The 15,676-nt window shown below is 52.6% G+C and overlaps 1 protein-coding gene across 2 annotated transcripts in view; it reads left to right on the top strand.

The window, feature by feature from the left end:
- CBFA2T3 (CBFA2/RUNX1 partner transcriptional co-repressor 3) overlaps positions 1–15,676 on the top strand; it is an 87,599-nt gene that overhangs the window by 17,118 nt on the left and 54,805 nt on the right. The window lies entirely within an intron of this gene.

Raw genomic sequence — 15,676 nt, 5'->3', positions numbered from 1 at the left:
AGTTACTGCCCCTCTCTTGGCCTTGACTTGCAAGTTGTGTAACGGGGACAATAAGAACAGCCACTCAGGACTGGCTTGAGGACTCAGTGGGGCTGGGCAGCACGCATGTGGAGTGGCCTGCCAGTGTAGGTGGGAGTGACACGCAGATGCTGTCTGTCAATCCCACCACCATGCTACCTGCGTTGCCGGGAGAGAACGAAGGTGCCCTGAGTTTGCGCAGTGTGCACAGCACTGTTGCCCGAGCTGTGTCCCAGGCCCTCGGCGAGTATCGAGTTTGCTGTCAGAGGGGGGCCCAGGGACTGCAGCCGTGAGATGGAGGTGTTTTCGGGGAGCAGGCACAGCAGCAGCTCTGGTGAGGGGTCCCAGCAGTAAGCTGGGTTTTCTGACTAGTGAGCAAGCTCTAGAAGCTTCCAGAGCACTTGGGGAGAGTAAGGATTCTGGGCTCCTGGCAGAAACTCATCCTCCGTGGGTCTGACCCACAGCTGCCATGGGACACGGTCATGGGGTGGCTTCCATCCTGGGGGAGAGCATGGCAGGTTCTCAGAGAGGCACTTTGGGCTTCAGCTACTACCCTGGGAGTGAGTGGTGTGTTCTGGGACTTCAGACTCTGCACATATACCCTGGCTGATGCGCAGCAATGAGCCAGGAGGTAAGCCCTGTGGGGGCTAGTGGGAGAGCCTGCAGAGTCTTAGCCTCTGTCCTGAACCACCTGCCAGGGGCTGACCGTGCTCCGGGGAGCAGGGTGGTCCCTGGGGACAAAGCTGACTTCAAGTTCCCCTAGGAAGAAGCTGGGGGCACTCTGTGTCCACGGGGCCAGGAGGTTTTGCTTGTGGTGACCTTCTCACAATGAGGACTGTCATGCACAGCAGCCCCGACTCAGTGATTATCCCTGCCCCCCGCCCCGTGCACAGAAGAAATGCAGCCCTGCTCCCCAGGCATCCGACCTCTCCCTGCAGAGGGGCTGCCAAGTCTCCAGGGGCTGGGAGCCCAGGCCACGGTCCTCTCCATCACATGGCTGACACCCCAGAGCCCCCTCCCCAAATTCCCAGGGGACAGTATATTGTGCTGTCCTGGCCTGTCGGCTGTGGCTTGGCGGGGGGGACCACAAGGTAGCTCTTGACTATTAGTGCGACGGAAGGGGGAAGGGTCGTCCTCATGGGTGGGAACTGTGGCATGTTGTTTGGCCTCTACTGTGGTTGGCAACACCTGTAAGAGGCCTTGACCACACTCAGGCACGTGTGAGGTGAGATGCACACAACAATCACTAAGGAACGTGACTGTTTAGCTCAGAATTTGGGAAAGAGCCTTGAGCTCTTGAGCAGGGATGGGCGCCTCTGGGTTCTGCTAATCCCTGTTCCCCGCAGGCTCAGTTCTGCCCGCCAGCACTTGCCCCACCGCAGGCAGGCAGCACTGGGGGCCCCCATCCTAATCCCCCTGATGAGCAGCGCAGCAGAAGGAAAGCTTCTCTGCCATGCTCAGCATCAGACTCCAGGAAGGATCCAGGGGTTGCTAGTCGCCCACCCCCCCACCTGCAGGAGGCCAGAATGGAGGTGTCTTCCCAATGACCCTGTCTGGTCAGGGGCCCACCTCATGGCCAGAGAGCAGGTCTATTTCCAGAAGAAAAGGGGCACCATGCCATCTGGGCACCTCAAACCATATGTCTCCCCACACCCAGTGCTGTTTGCACGCCAGGGTAGGAGCAGGTGAAGGGGTGTCCTTGCCCCTGTGCAGCACGCGGACACTGAGGCTTAGAGAGCTGCTGGACTCCACGAGGTCCAGGGACCAGAGAGAGGGTGGGGGCTGGACCCCTCCAAGGAACCCCACAACTTTATGTTGTTAAGATTCATGAGACTTAGTCACAGCAAAACAAATCCAAATATTTATTGTCCCAAGAGGAAATTATGATGTTAATAGGCAGGGATTCCAATCCCTGAACACTGCGTAGCAATGAAAGCTGCTTTGCCATCCAGCTCTCTCACACGCAGCCTAAACACAGAGAGAGTCACCTGTCAGCGCCCCTGCCCCGCTCCCCAGGTGGGCCCCGGTGCCTGCGCTGTCCCTGCCGGGCACTCCCCTCCCGCCCTGCAGTCAGGTCCTGTCCAGATGCTCTTGCTTCCAGGCTGATCTAGGAATCTGTCAGCCCCTGAAAGCAGCATCTCAGGGCAGGATCCACGGCTCCTCTTTCTGGGCGAACGCTGGGTGCCCCGAATCAGCTCTCCCTGCACTCATGCATTCCTTCACTCATTCCTGGCACTGCCTGGCCCAGAAACACAGGGCAGGAGGCAGAAGTCAGGTGTGGTGGTTCATCTGCTGTGGGTATCTGACTTTGGGGACCCAGGGCCTGCTTCTGGTCTTTTCTGCCACCCTTTGTCTCACAGGTGCCCCGGCAGGGCAAGGAGAAAAGGAGGAGGGGCCCTGGCCATCTATAGCCAATCTCTTCTGTCAAGAAAACAGCTTTCCTGGCAGTGCCTCGGCCACGAGTGGGTGAGAACGCAAGGGACAGCCTGGCCCCCATGGTCAGACCCTCTGCTGATGGGCTCCTGTTCCTCTGAACACATGGGGACCCCATGCCTTGACAGACCCCAGCAGTGACTCTCCTCATAGAATTGAGGCACAGGGACCGGGTGGAGGGAGCAGAGACCCCCGGCCCAAACACAGAGCTTCCCTCTCTGAGGCTCAGCCTCTGCATTTGTGAAATCAGTGGTTTCACCTGGCAACCTCAGGGGTCTCTTCTCCTGTATGACAAGCCCTCCACCCTCCCCTCCTCAGAGCCAGGGCAGCCCGGCTGGCGGCATCTTTCCTGCTCTGGGTCCTGCCATTGAGGGTCACAGACGGAGGACAGTGGTGGCAGCGCCCTGAATACACTGTGGACAGACTGAGGGACGGGGGGACGGGCAAGGGAGACCTAGGGAGCCCGGAGGACAAGAGGGCGCACCACCAGCACACACTTCCTGCTCTGCTTCCTCATCCCCTATTGTGGCCCCTAGGGCAGGGGGATTTTTATGGGCATACTTAAGGCACAAACCAGGAACAGGTGGGTTTCTCTTTGTGGGCAAGGATGGCCATTCATTTCCTCAGCCACTCATTCAGCAGCAAACAAACACAGCTAGCCCTCTGTGGGTTCAGGATTCTTCATATCCCAGAGCATAGTGGGGGCAGGGAGCCAGAGCTGTAACATCAGGGGTCCCCTACTTCCTGGGGGGACCCAGGAATAGCTGTGACTGGGCTGTTTGGGGGTGGGGCACCATGCAGGGGCCCTCAGCAGCCCTGGGAGGAGCTTGCTGGCAGGAGCGGGATGTTTTGGAGGCAGCTGCGTGCTCATCTGAGGGGGCTGGAAGCGGAGAGCAGTGAGGCGGGGGACTTTATCTCAGGTGGAGTGACAGGACCAGATTCATCTTGTGGAAAGCTCTCCAGGTGCCCTGCAGAAGGACTGGAGGCCATCCCGGCTCCAGAGATAATAAACGGCCCTGTCGGAGAGGGAGATGGATGCGGGCTTGGAGATCATCCATCCTGGGGCCTGCCCAGGTCTCAGGCTGACAAATGGACCTCTTCCACCTTGGCACCGCAGCAGGCAGGCCTGTTCTTACTGCTCACGCTCACGGAGCTCAGCAGCCTGCAGCAGCTCCCAGCAGCTCCCAGCAGCTCCTGCCCAGCGCTCAGTGGGCACAGCGGGGCTGCCAGGGCTGGGAAGTGCCGGGGCACAAACTGCTTCCCTACAGGGGCCATGGAGTGAGGTGTGTGTCAGGATGTGTGGTGGCAGGTGACAGAACACCCCTGCCCCCACATCACTCAAGGGAGTGCAGGCAGGATCCAGGATCTGAAATGTGTTGGCCCGAGGAACAGGCTCTAGGAAGGGCAGGATGGGACTGCCTCAGGACCCCCCGGTACAGCCAGGGTGCTACGGGAACACCCTCCCTGCTGTCTCCAAACAGGCGGCCCAGCAGTTCTAGGCATGCCTTCTGAACAAAGAAAAGAGAGAGTCCTCTGTTCCAGGTCAAAACATTCCAGAGAAGGATTGTAATGGCTCAGCTTGGATCACATGCCCTCTTTTTTAAAAAATTATATTTTATTGATTATGCTATTGCAGTTGTAGCAGTTTTTCCCCTTTGTGTCCCTCCACCCAACACCCCACACACACCCTCAGGCAATCCCCACACCATTGTTCATGTTCATGGGTCATGCATATAAGTTCTTTGGCTTCTCCATTTCCTACACTGTACTTTACATCCCCATAGCTGTGCTGTACCTACCTATTTGTACTTCTTAATCTCCTTCCCTCTTCACCTGTTCCCCACCCCCCCCCTCCCATCTGGCAACCATCAAAATGCTCTCTGTATCCAGGATTCTGTCTCTGTTCTTCTTTGCTTAGTTTGTTTTTTAGATTCAATTGTTGATAAATATGTATTTGTTGCCATTTTATTGTTCATAGTTCTGGTCTTCTTTTTCTTAAATAAGTTTCTTTAACATTTCATTTAATAATGATTTGGTGATCATGACTGGTTTAGTTTTTTCTTGTCTGAGAAGCTCTTTATCTGCTCTTCATTTCTAAATGATATATTTGCTGAGTAGAGCCATCTTGGCTGTAGGTCCTGCTTTTCCTAACTTTGAATATTTCTTGCCAATCCCTTCTAGCATGCAGTTTCTTATGGGAAATCAGCTGACAGTCTTATGGGAACTCCCCTGTAGGTAACTAACTGCTTTTCTCTTGCTCATTTTAAAATTCTCTCTTAATCTTTAACCTCTGGTATTTTAATTATGATGTATTTTGGAGTGAGCATCTTTGCATCCATCTTGTTTGGGACTCTCTGTGCTTCCTGGACTTGCATGTCTATTTCCTTCATCAAATTAGGGAAGTTTTCTTTCATTATTTTTTCAAATAGATTTCCAATTTCTTGCCCTTTTTCTTCTCCTTCTGGCACCCCTATGATGCAAATGTTGGAACTCTTGAAGTTTTCCCAGAGGCTGCTTACACCATCCTCATTTTTTTAATTCCTTTTTCTTCTTGCTATTCTGGTTAGTTGTGTTTTGTTTGTTTGTTTGTTTGTTTGTTTTGCTTCCTTATGTTCCAAATCATTGATTTGATTCTTGTCTTCATCCACTGAGCTGTTGTTTCCCTATAAGTTGTTCTTTATTTTGATTAGTGTATCCTTCATTTCTGACTGGATCTTTTTTATGCTGTTAAGGTCCTCACTAAATTCCTTGCACATCCTTATAACCAGTGTTTTGAACTCTGCATCTAATAGATTGCTTATCTCCATTTTGTTTAGTTCTTTTTCTGGAGTTTTGATCTATTCTTTCATTTGGGCCATGTTTCTTTGTCTTCTCGTTTTGGCAGCCTCCCTGTGTTTGTTTCTATGTAGTAGGTAGAGCAGCTATGACTCTGTGTCTTGGCAGCATGGCCTGATCTAGTAGGTGCCCTGCAGGGTCCAGTGGCACAGCCTCCCTATCACCCAAGGTAGGTACTCCAGATACACCCTCCTTGTGGGCTGAGTACACCCTCCTTTTGTAGTTGAGCCTTGGTTGATGTTGGCATGTCAATAGGAGGGATTTACCCAGGCTAGTCAGCTGCAAGGACCAGCTGTGACCACTGACCACCAACCTCTGCCCTCCATGAAGGATCTACTGTGAAGGCGCAGGGTGGTGGTGATCTGACATGGTCTGTATCTGTCCACTGGGTATGCAGGCTCTCCAGGTTCATGGATGGTGCAGAACAAGGTCAACCCCCACCTGTATTCTGTCCTCAGCCATCCTGCATGAGCTATAAAGCAGTCTGAGATGGCTGTCACTTTTGCTGGGCTTGGAGATTCCCAGGTGAAGCCAAACTCTGAATCTAGGCTGGCTGCTGCTAGTGCCAGGCCTAGGGCCACTTAGCAAGAGGTTTGGGGGCTAGGGACTCATTGAGGCCAATTGTTGCTTATTTGAAGAGATTTAGGAAGTTGTGAAGCATGATCCAAGACTGGCCATTCATATGGAAAAGTCACTAGGTGGGCCCCTAAGCTGGGTGGAACGGAGTCTCGGGGAATCTTCAGGCCAGGGTAAACAGTGTTAACTGGGTTGGTGGTGTCTCAGATATGGTACCCACCTGCCAGCTCTGTGGCTTTGTGGGGAGACGGTTCAGAAAAGGAACAGTGACCTCTACCCCCCCACTTTCTGTCTGGGAGAAAGCTGTCCCCCAGGTCTCCCCTTGATGTCAGATACTTCAGTTCCTCCCCATATGCCACTGATGCCTTTCAAGCTGCTATCTGGTGTTGGAGCCCTGAGGGAGTGAGTCTGAGCAAGTCCATGTGTGGGTTCTTTAAGGGGAACTGCTTGGGACTCCCGAAGTTTCTTCTACCGACTCAATCCCCACTGGTTTTTGCAGCCTGAAGTTATGGGCAATTATCTTCCTGGCATGGAAGCCCTGGCTGGGAAGCCCTGGGGGACTCCTCACTCCCAAGAGATCCCTGCCAAATTTTTATCCACCACATGTAGATGTGGGACTGGCCCGTTCTACATCTGTGCCTCTCCTATCTGTCTTTATGGATGTGGTTTCTTTAATTCTGTAGTTGTCAGACTTCATTCAGCTCAATTTCTGACGGTTCTGAGTGATGGTTGTTCTAAAGTTTAGTTATAATTTTGATGTGGTAGTGTGAGGAGGCAAGCTGTGTTTACCTGTGCCGCCATCTTGACCGGAAGTCTCCATAAGCTCTCTTCTTGGCCAATGACTGTGGCTGTGGGAGTGGAGCCATGAGACTGGCCTTCTGAGTCCTGGGGCCTGGGAGCAGGCCTGTGACCTGAGTGGGGGCTGAGAAGCCCAGGCCTGGCGCTGACCCATTGCATACTCCAAGTGCACTTTTAAAACCAGCTGCTATTTTTCTTTTTTTAAAAAAAAGTAGAAATAGCCTTTACTGGTGTGGCTCAGTTAGATAGGCATCATCCTGCAAAGCAAAAGATTCAATTCCCATTTAGGGCACATACCTGGGTTATGGGTTTGGTCCCCAATTTGGGCACATATGAGAGGCAACTGATCAATGCTTCTCTCTCACTTCAATGTTTCTCTCTCTTTATCCCTCCCCTCTCCTCTCTCTAACAATAAACAAATAAATAATCTTTAAAAAGAAAAATAAAACAAAATATGAATCCAAATATGCAGATAAGAGGAAAGAAGGTGAAAATAAAACAAGTGCAGAATAGTAATACCTCTCAGAGAGTTACAGGAAGGTTAAATGAGATCACACCGTCACTAAACAAATACTCATTGTGAGTGCACTACTTGAGAGGCCCTGAGGACATGGTGGTTGAGACAGGCATGCCCTGCCTGGGGAAGAAAAAAATAGTGAACAAACCACAGACAACTATGCTAGAAATGCAATGAAGGAAGGCAGGTCCCATAAACCAGCTCAACAAGAAGGCCCCTTGGTCTCTCTCAGGCTGCAGCAAGGGGCCCTGAGGGTGTTTCTGGTGGAGGGGATGGTCTGTGCCAAGGCACCGAGGGAAGTGCAGGTGAGCGAGCAGGCCGGCTGGGTTCCAGTGCATGGCGAGAGCATCAGAAAGGTAACTGCTACTCCTGTTTCATTGTCATCCGACCCAGTCCAACTCTAGCCACTGGCTCTTAAAGGAAGTTTGGGAGGAAACCCTAAAAGTGAAAGTTATTGTGTCTTTTGTATTTTTCTTGTGAGATACATCTATTCATATATTTTGCCCATTTTATCTTGTATGTTTATATTTTCCTTCTTTGTAGCAATTTTTGTATATAAGTGCTATTAGTCCTTTGCTATACATGCTGCTAATACCCTCTCCCAGCCTACCCCTTATTTTTTAGGCTGGTTTGTCCAAGTTACTGTTTTGGCCCCTTGAGGGCTGCCTCCATTCCAGCACGGCCACCTCCCTGCAAGTGCTGGGTCTTCTGGGCCTCCTTACCTGTTTGTAACTTGCCACAGACCTTGTTCCCAGATTTGAGTGAGAGGGTGTTTGAAAGCACCTAGCAACGCACCTGCACAGATGGGAGACAGCAGGCGGCTGCTCTGCCCAGGAAAGCTCCGTCTCTGAGGCTGCCTGGCTGGGGGCTGCATTTGGCCCAGCCTAGAACTGGGATTTGAGCTGCCTGGTTCACACACATAGTAATTAACGACCTTGTTGGGAGAACTCGACTCCATAACTCTCTCAGCTGGACCACCATCCTGCTTCTTTCTTTAGTGTTCCTAACGAACGCTTAGACATAGCTAAAAACACACGACCTGGAGTCAAATGGTTGGGAACCCTAGAGGCATCTCCCAGGACTTCAGGATTCCAAAGCACGCTGAGTTAGGTTGGGGGACCCGCACGGAGGAGGACTCAGGGGTCTGGGCTGGCGAGGGTCTGTCCAGGCACTGCTGGTGCCAGCTGTCCCTATGCCCCAGCCACATCCTTAGTCCCTGCCCACATGCCGTGCCCCCAATTCTGTGTGCACCCTCTGGCTCCTGGCCACCTGCCCCCCTGCCCTCTTCTATGGCTCTCCTTGGCCACTGCATAGGAGGATGCAGGCAGGGATGAGGGCCTGGGCAGCCCTTACTCAGAAGGGACAGGAGCTGCTGCATAAGTACACTTCCTTCAGCCTCTCTGGTGATGGCTCTGAGGGCTTTTCCAGGGTCTCTCGGGATCCCCAGAGGATGGAACTCCAGCAGCCCTAGGAAAATGGGCTGCCTTTGGCGGCTCCCTCCCTCCTGGCTCACTCCCACTCCCCTGCCTGGGCCTCCTGGCAGCACCCACTAGGCACCTACTGGCTTTGTCCATTTCCGCCTCTGGGGGAACCAAGGAAGACAGTGCCCAGCCACTTATGTGCTTGCTCCCTGCCCCCTGGATGAGGCATTTCACCTCTTTGAGCCTGCTACCCAATCCCAGAATCCGGGTAGGAGTTTAGCCCACCTGCAGGGCTCGTGTGATGGGAAGGGGGAGCCTGCCTGTGAATGGCTTGAGACTTGCTTTGGGGTTGTTTCCCAAATTCTGGCCTTAGACCACCCAGAATCACTTGCAAGAAAACGCAGACTGATGATTGATTGTAAGAGGCAGGTTCCTGTCCTGCCAGCCCTTTAATCCCATCCCAGGGGAAGGAGCTGGCAGGGCCAGGCTGAGCCATCTGTAATAGAAATCCTGCCCTCATTTAAAGTTTTGATTATTTGCTCATCATGGGTTTTTGTCATTGATTCGAATATTTTCAATATTGGGTTTAAGTGTGATTTATCTCAAGTGCTGAGTTATTTGGTGTCTCCTTAAATTTTGCTGCTGAGCACGTGCCACCCTAGTCCCGAGCCTGCCAGAGTCGGCATTTCACGGTTGCTCTAGGTAATTTGGCTGTATATAAAAGTTGGGGACTTTGTGCATCAAGGGTGATGATTAATAAGTCACAGTGGTTCTCAGATGGCTGAGATCAAGGAAGCCATATCATCAGGGTGCTTTTGGTTGCAAGAAACGGAAACCTCACAAAACCATATTGAATAATAAGGAGATGTATTATCAAAATAGCAAGTCCAGAAGTAGGATGAGTTTCGAGCTTAGTTGATTCAGTAGCTTGAGCAGCATTCTGAGGAACCCCATTCTTTCTGTCCATTTGTGGCCCCCACCCCAATGTCAGCGTCATCCTCAGAATGGTAGCCACAAGGTGGTGGCAAGTTCAGGGTCACCTCTAGACATTGCAGTCCAGGAGTCTGCAGTTTCCTTCTTGCAAGTTGGAGCTAGGGAAGTACCCAGAAGCCCCTCCCCTCACATCTTACTGGCCAAGGTTGGATCACATGCCCACACCTGAGCCAATCACCAGCAAAGATATGAACTTCTTTCTGAACAGCCAGAAGGGTGGGAGCTGCTGGTCAAGGGCTGGGTGGAGTCCTGGAGAGGCTGGAGTGGGGAGAATAGGAGACCTGAACCAACTGGGGTTTGCGCTTGCCAGGAGGAAGGAGGAGATAGTGCAGGGTGGGGTGGTGGGCCAGGGCCCAGGCGGATAGTGTTCCTCATGGACACCCCAAGAAGGCCTTTCTGAAGAGTCTGACAGCCTATTTCTTGCCGACAAGCAGAAGCACCTCTGCGTGCACAGAGGGAGGTGCTGTTGCCCCTGGCACCGCTGCACCCGCCATTCCTGACGGTGGGCTGGCACAGTACTACTCTACGCTGCTGCTCTGATGCCAGGTGGACAGGCTGATCCCATGGCCCTCTGCTCAGCCTTCCTGGTGTGTCTCTGCCTGGGCTCTGGGTGGACCTCCTCTTCTGCATGAGGGACCATACCCTGGATCCCGATTGGGCCAGTCTTGGGCAAGGGGCCAGGGGAGAAAGCCAAGAGATGCTCCTGGGGGCGGGAAGCTTCCTAGCTAAAGACAGGACTTCTGCTTTAAGCTTCTTTCCCTCCACAGTTGACCTAAAGCCCTGGAATCTGATGGCCACACCTGTTGGCAAGGACAGGACGCCCCACCTCCAGTTCCCCTCCCCACACACACGTGCCTGAGCATTGTCCCTTTTCCCAGCATCTTTTCTATAGTCACCTCTCCCTCCAAAAGAAGGCCTGGACCCAGCCACGGTGCCTCACCCCTGTCTCTGAGATTGTAGCAAACACATCTGTTAGCAATTCTGGAGATTTTCAGGCTTTGCTTGAAACAAAATTGAAGGGGAACTATGGATTTGTCAGCTGATAGTCATTCAAAATCATTTTTATGGCCAGTCACCATGTGGTTCAGGGCATCCGACTGTCGGAAGGAGGCCACAGTGATGTCACTAGAGCACGGCAGCCTTTCGTCCTGATCTGTTTCTGTGATTGAGGTTTCTCAGGTTTTCATATTAAAATCACACCATAGGAATGGAATTAATGCCCAGCCCTATCTTTTCCTGGAAATAATGTACATGCACAAATATACAAACTACTCAGAAACGAAACCCCTGTCTCATCCATCTTTTCATAAGTATTTTCAGTAAAAATATATTTTTTGTTTTGTAATTCCCAAAATGCATACTAAATTTACATTATTTGTATCAGTTACATACTATTCATAATTATGACAACTCAATTCAGAAGACAAACAAATTTTAACATATGAAAGTGTTTAAATCTTGACTTTTGAATTTATTTACATCGTTCTCTGTGATAGGGGAGTCAAAAGACTTTCAAACTAAATATATGTTAGGATAAAATTCTATCGGGCGACAGGGAAACACGCAGCCAGAGAAAAAGGAGCTGTGTGAAAGTTCAGGTGTTAAAGAGGCTATTCGTGTATATTTTCCCAACTGCGCATACCCTTTAAAATGTCATTGATATCTCTTTTTAATTTGGTCTGCTGCCTTTTTTAATTAATGTAATTTGTTTTTAGAGTAGTTTGGGGTTTATAGGAAAATTGAACAGAAGTCACGGAGTGTTCCCAAACACCGCCATCCCCCAGTCCCCTCTATGATTAACACCTTTCATTGGCGTAACAACTTGTTACAGTTAATGAGTCCATACTGATACGTTCTTAGGAACTAAAGTCCAGGGTTTACACCATGGTCCACTCTTGGTAGTGTACATCCTATGGGTTTGGACAAAAGTATAATGACATGTGTCTACCATCACAGTACCACGCAGATCAGTTCCACCGCCCTAAACGCCGTCTGTGCTCCATCTACTGATTCCTTCTTTCCCCCGGTTCCTGGTGACCACTGATTTTTTTTTCTTTTCGGGAGGGGAAGGGAAATAGAATGAGATCAATGTGAGAGAGAAACATCGATCAGCTACCTCTCATACGCTTCTCGACCAGGGACCAAACTCGCAACCCAGGCATGGGCCCTGACTGGGACTCGGACCAGCAGCATCTCACTTTGTGGGACAGCGCCCAACCCACTGAGCCACGCCGGTCAAGGCAGCCACTGATCTCTCCACTGTCTCCATAGCGTTGCCTTTTCCAGAATGTCATTGAGTTGGAATCATATGGAATGTAGCCTTTTCAGACCGGCTTCTTTACTCACAATATGCACTTTAGTTTCCTCCAGGTCTTTTCATGGCTTGATAGCTCAGTTCTCTTCATAGATGAACAATATTCCATTGTCTGGATGGAGCACAGCTTATTTATCTCTTTACCTTTCCAAGGGCTTTTCAATTTCTTCCAAGACTGGGCAGCAAATGCCCATGTGCAGATTTGTGTGTAGACATGTGTTCAGTCCTTTGGATAAATAGCAAGCAACATGATTGCTGAATCACATGGTAGGAACAGTTCCACTTAGAAAGAAACTGCCAAACTCTTCCAAAGTGGCTGCATGGTTTTGCGTTCCACCAGCCGTGAGTGCGAGCTCCTGTTGCTCCCCGTCCTCATGGGCATTGGCTGTTACTAGTGTCTGTGGTTTGGCGATTCTAAGAGGTATATAGCGGTATCTTGTTTTAATTTGCATTCCCCTGATGACCTGATGTTGAGCATCTTTTCATGTGCTTATTCGCCATCTGCGTATCTTCTCTGGTGAGGTGTCTGCTCAGCTCTTTTGCCCATTTTTCATTGACTTGGTTGTTTTCTTGCTGCTGAATTTTAAGAGTTCTTCATATATTTTAGATAACAGTCCTGGATCAGATACGTGTTTTGCAGATATGTTCTCCCAGTCTATAGTTCATCTTTTCATTCTCTTAACAGTGTCTTTCGCAGAGTAGAAGTTCCCTCTCCAAAATGGAGTGAGGGTGGGCACTAGATGCTGGTGGAGAGCTGGCTTCCCCTGAGGAGGCCACAACCCAGGAAGATGAGAGGGTAGCTCCTCTTAAGTGACTTGGACTCCTGCCCCTGTAGACACGGGCACATTGGGACTGCCAGGGGCAGGCACTCACTCCCAGCTCCACGGCTCTCTGCTGCCACCCGCCCGCTCTGTGCCCCTCTGTCCAGGACTTCAGGGTGGTGCCTTGCCTTGGTGCTGCCTTGCCCATGATTGGGTCCCCTGGGGAATGTGCTTTGCCTTGCTCACTAGACTGCATATGTCTTTGGGACAGGGATGGGGTTTTTCTCCCTAAATGTCATCTCACAGTGCCCAGGGGCTGTGACTGAGCCATTGTAATGATAGAAGCCAATCCACAGGAGGCAACAGGGAGACCAAGTGGGTGAGAAGGCAGCGTGGGTATTCAACCTCCACCCGTGTTGGCTATGTGGCTGAGAACAATTGTGCATCCTGTCAGAGCCTCGGTCCCTCCACCTGTAATGCAGAGGTGCCAGCAGCATCTGCCTGGCAGATGGGCGAGAAGTGGGAAGATGAAGAGGGTGCTCAGCTCAGTGCCTGGCTCTTGCAAACTCTGTTCCATGCCGGACAGCTGCCGGCAGGACTAAGTCTGCACATCCAGGCTGCGATGTGGCTGGGCTGGACTGGCTGTCAGTCTGACCAATCACAGCGGAGGAAGAAGCCCTGTCTCTGCAGGCTTCTTTCTTCCCATCAGCCACCGTTTCCTCAGGTGGGGACGAGGGAGCCCTTCAGATGACACAGGGCTCAGGGCATGGTCTCTGTGATTGCAGTTTTATTCTCAGGGTTTTGGGATCAGTCATGTGTCAGGTGGACATTGCGACTGGTAATCTAGCACAAAGAACTGAGACAATGATGTGTTGTTTATAGGGGTCAGGTTGCCAAGGACCCCCAGCCCAGGTTGGGTCCAGATTCAGCTAATGCTCATGGGAATTCAGTGGTTGTTTGGGGAAGTACTTACCTCCCTACCCAGCTGAGAGTCCCCCTGAAGCTGCTTCAGACTGTCTGTTCACCGCTCATCACCCAACCTGGCCCACGTTTTTGCATGTGAACATCTCTGAAATCTAGACACCTAAGGGGTGGAGCATGTTCTCAGTTTTTTAGAGGCACATAAAGTATTGGTGCATCTTAAAATCAGTGCTCTCCCAGAGTCCGTGGAGTGAGGGAGTCAACACCAACAAACACTGGTGCATAAAGCATGAAGTCTTGAGCAACACGCCCGCCACTTGCAGACCTGCACTCTCCTGTGAAATGCGCTCAAAACCCTCTGCTCTTCTGCAGTGACTGGACTGAACCCAGACTGAAGCACATTCTGAAAACCAGGGGAACAGTAGATGTCAGACACTTGTGTTACAATTAAGTCATTCACCTCACCCCCTCTTATTTCTACAAGAACAGAGCCCAGAGCCTCAAGGATCTAGTAGGGGGCCCTGCAGTTACCTGGTGACTCAGCTGACTAGACCTCTGCCTAGGTCCTTGGTGGGGGGGGGAGGGGGAGGAGCAGTCCTCCACTCTCTAGGAGCCTCTCACTCCGCTTCTGATTGCCTCCTTCGCCCAGTTTAGCGTTGGTGGGCAGAGCTCAGTCAAAGAGAGGCCAAGGGTTGGAGAGAAACAGGCCTATGGAATAAATCTGGAGGAAGAGGGACATATTTGGCACATCGCTGTGTTTTTATACTCGAGAATTGGAGACCTTGAACCTTCGCATGCAGATTTATGCCAAATGAGATGCAAATCAAGGCCCTGCTCTTCTGAAGTTGTGACCCCTCTGTTGCCTAAGACTGTGACCCTGGGACCCTTGCTTGCCTCTAAGAAATAAAGTGTGGGCGGGTTGGGGGAGAAAGGAAAGAAAAAGACAGCGATTTTACTAAAGTGTACCAACTGGGCAAATACATCAGTTTTGCCACAAATCACTTGAGGTAAAGAGGTAAAGCAGGTGGGGATGGGGAGGTAGGGCCACGCGGGGGAAGAGGAGTGAAGTGGGTGCGAGAGGTCCCCAGGCAGCAGCGGGGGGCATTTATGCGGGTTGGCAGTAAAATGAATGATATGGAAATGAGTGCAAAGTATGTGCAGTTGCCGGGGCCTCAGAGGCCCAAGAGCACGGGATTCCGCGCTTCCTGCATCTTCTCCTGGATTAACTCCCGAACCCCCCCGCGCCTGGGGTAAGCGGACCCAGGCGGGCGGCAGAGGGAGGGCGCCCCCTTCCGGCCCAGCGCGGAGGCGACCTGCTGTTCCCGGGCCACGCGGCAGGCGGGCAAGCGGCCGGAGGAGGGGCTCCTGCCGCTCGCCTCCCGCCCGCCTCCCGCCCGGACGCCAGACGCTACCACTCCTAAAACTGCGAGGCGGGCGGCCGCCGACTGCTAGAGGTGGGTGTGTGCGGCTACGCGCTCAGCTTCAGGCCCCAGCCCGCCCGGGGCGCGGCCTGTGGAGCCCGCAAGGGTGGGCGCAAGCGTAGGGCCCGCCACCCGCGGCACCTGCGCTCCCTGCACGGCGTCCACACTGCTAGCCCCAAGGCAGCCGCGTCTCCCCCGCGTCTCCCCCCGAGGCACCCCGCGCTCCCGCACATTCACTCGGCGCTCCCCACTTCGCGGCACTGAGCGAGCGCTACTATCGCGGGCATCCCCCGCTTCAGAGGAGCGTGCATCCCTCTCTCCACCGCACCCCGCGCTCTCTCTCTACAGAAAAGCGCTCCCCCCAGGATCCGGCAGCACCCCCTCGAACCCCACCCCCCGCACGGCACCCGGCGCACCAGCACACACATCCCACTCCCACTCGCTGGAGCGGCCCCCACAGGGCCGCCGGCTGTACCCCCCAGAGCCCCTGGCACAGTTGGTAAGGCGCGCCCCGAGGTCCGCGGCTGCCCCAGGGCAAGGACAGGAGAGGCGGCGAGCCGAGGCCCTCCCCCGAGCCGGCCCCGCAAGGAGCCTGGGCCCCTCTCCCGCGGCCGGCGCCCCGGGGCGGAGCCGAGGGCGATGGGCGCGGAGAGGGAGGCAGGTGGCGC

The sequence above is a fragment of the Phyllostomus discolor genome, chromosome 12 (assembly GCF_004126475.2).
Source record: "Phyllostomus discolor isolate MPI-MPIP mPhyDis1 chromosome 12, mPhyDis1.pri.v3, whole genome shotgun sequence".
Lineage (NCBI taxonomy): Eukaryota > Metazoa > Chordata > Mammalia > Chiroptera > Phyllostomidae > Phyllostomus > Phyllostomus discolor.
The sequence above is the reverse complement of the archived record's forward strand: the minus strand, read 5'-3'. Positions and strand labels throughout refer to the sequence as shown.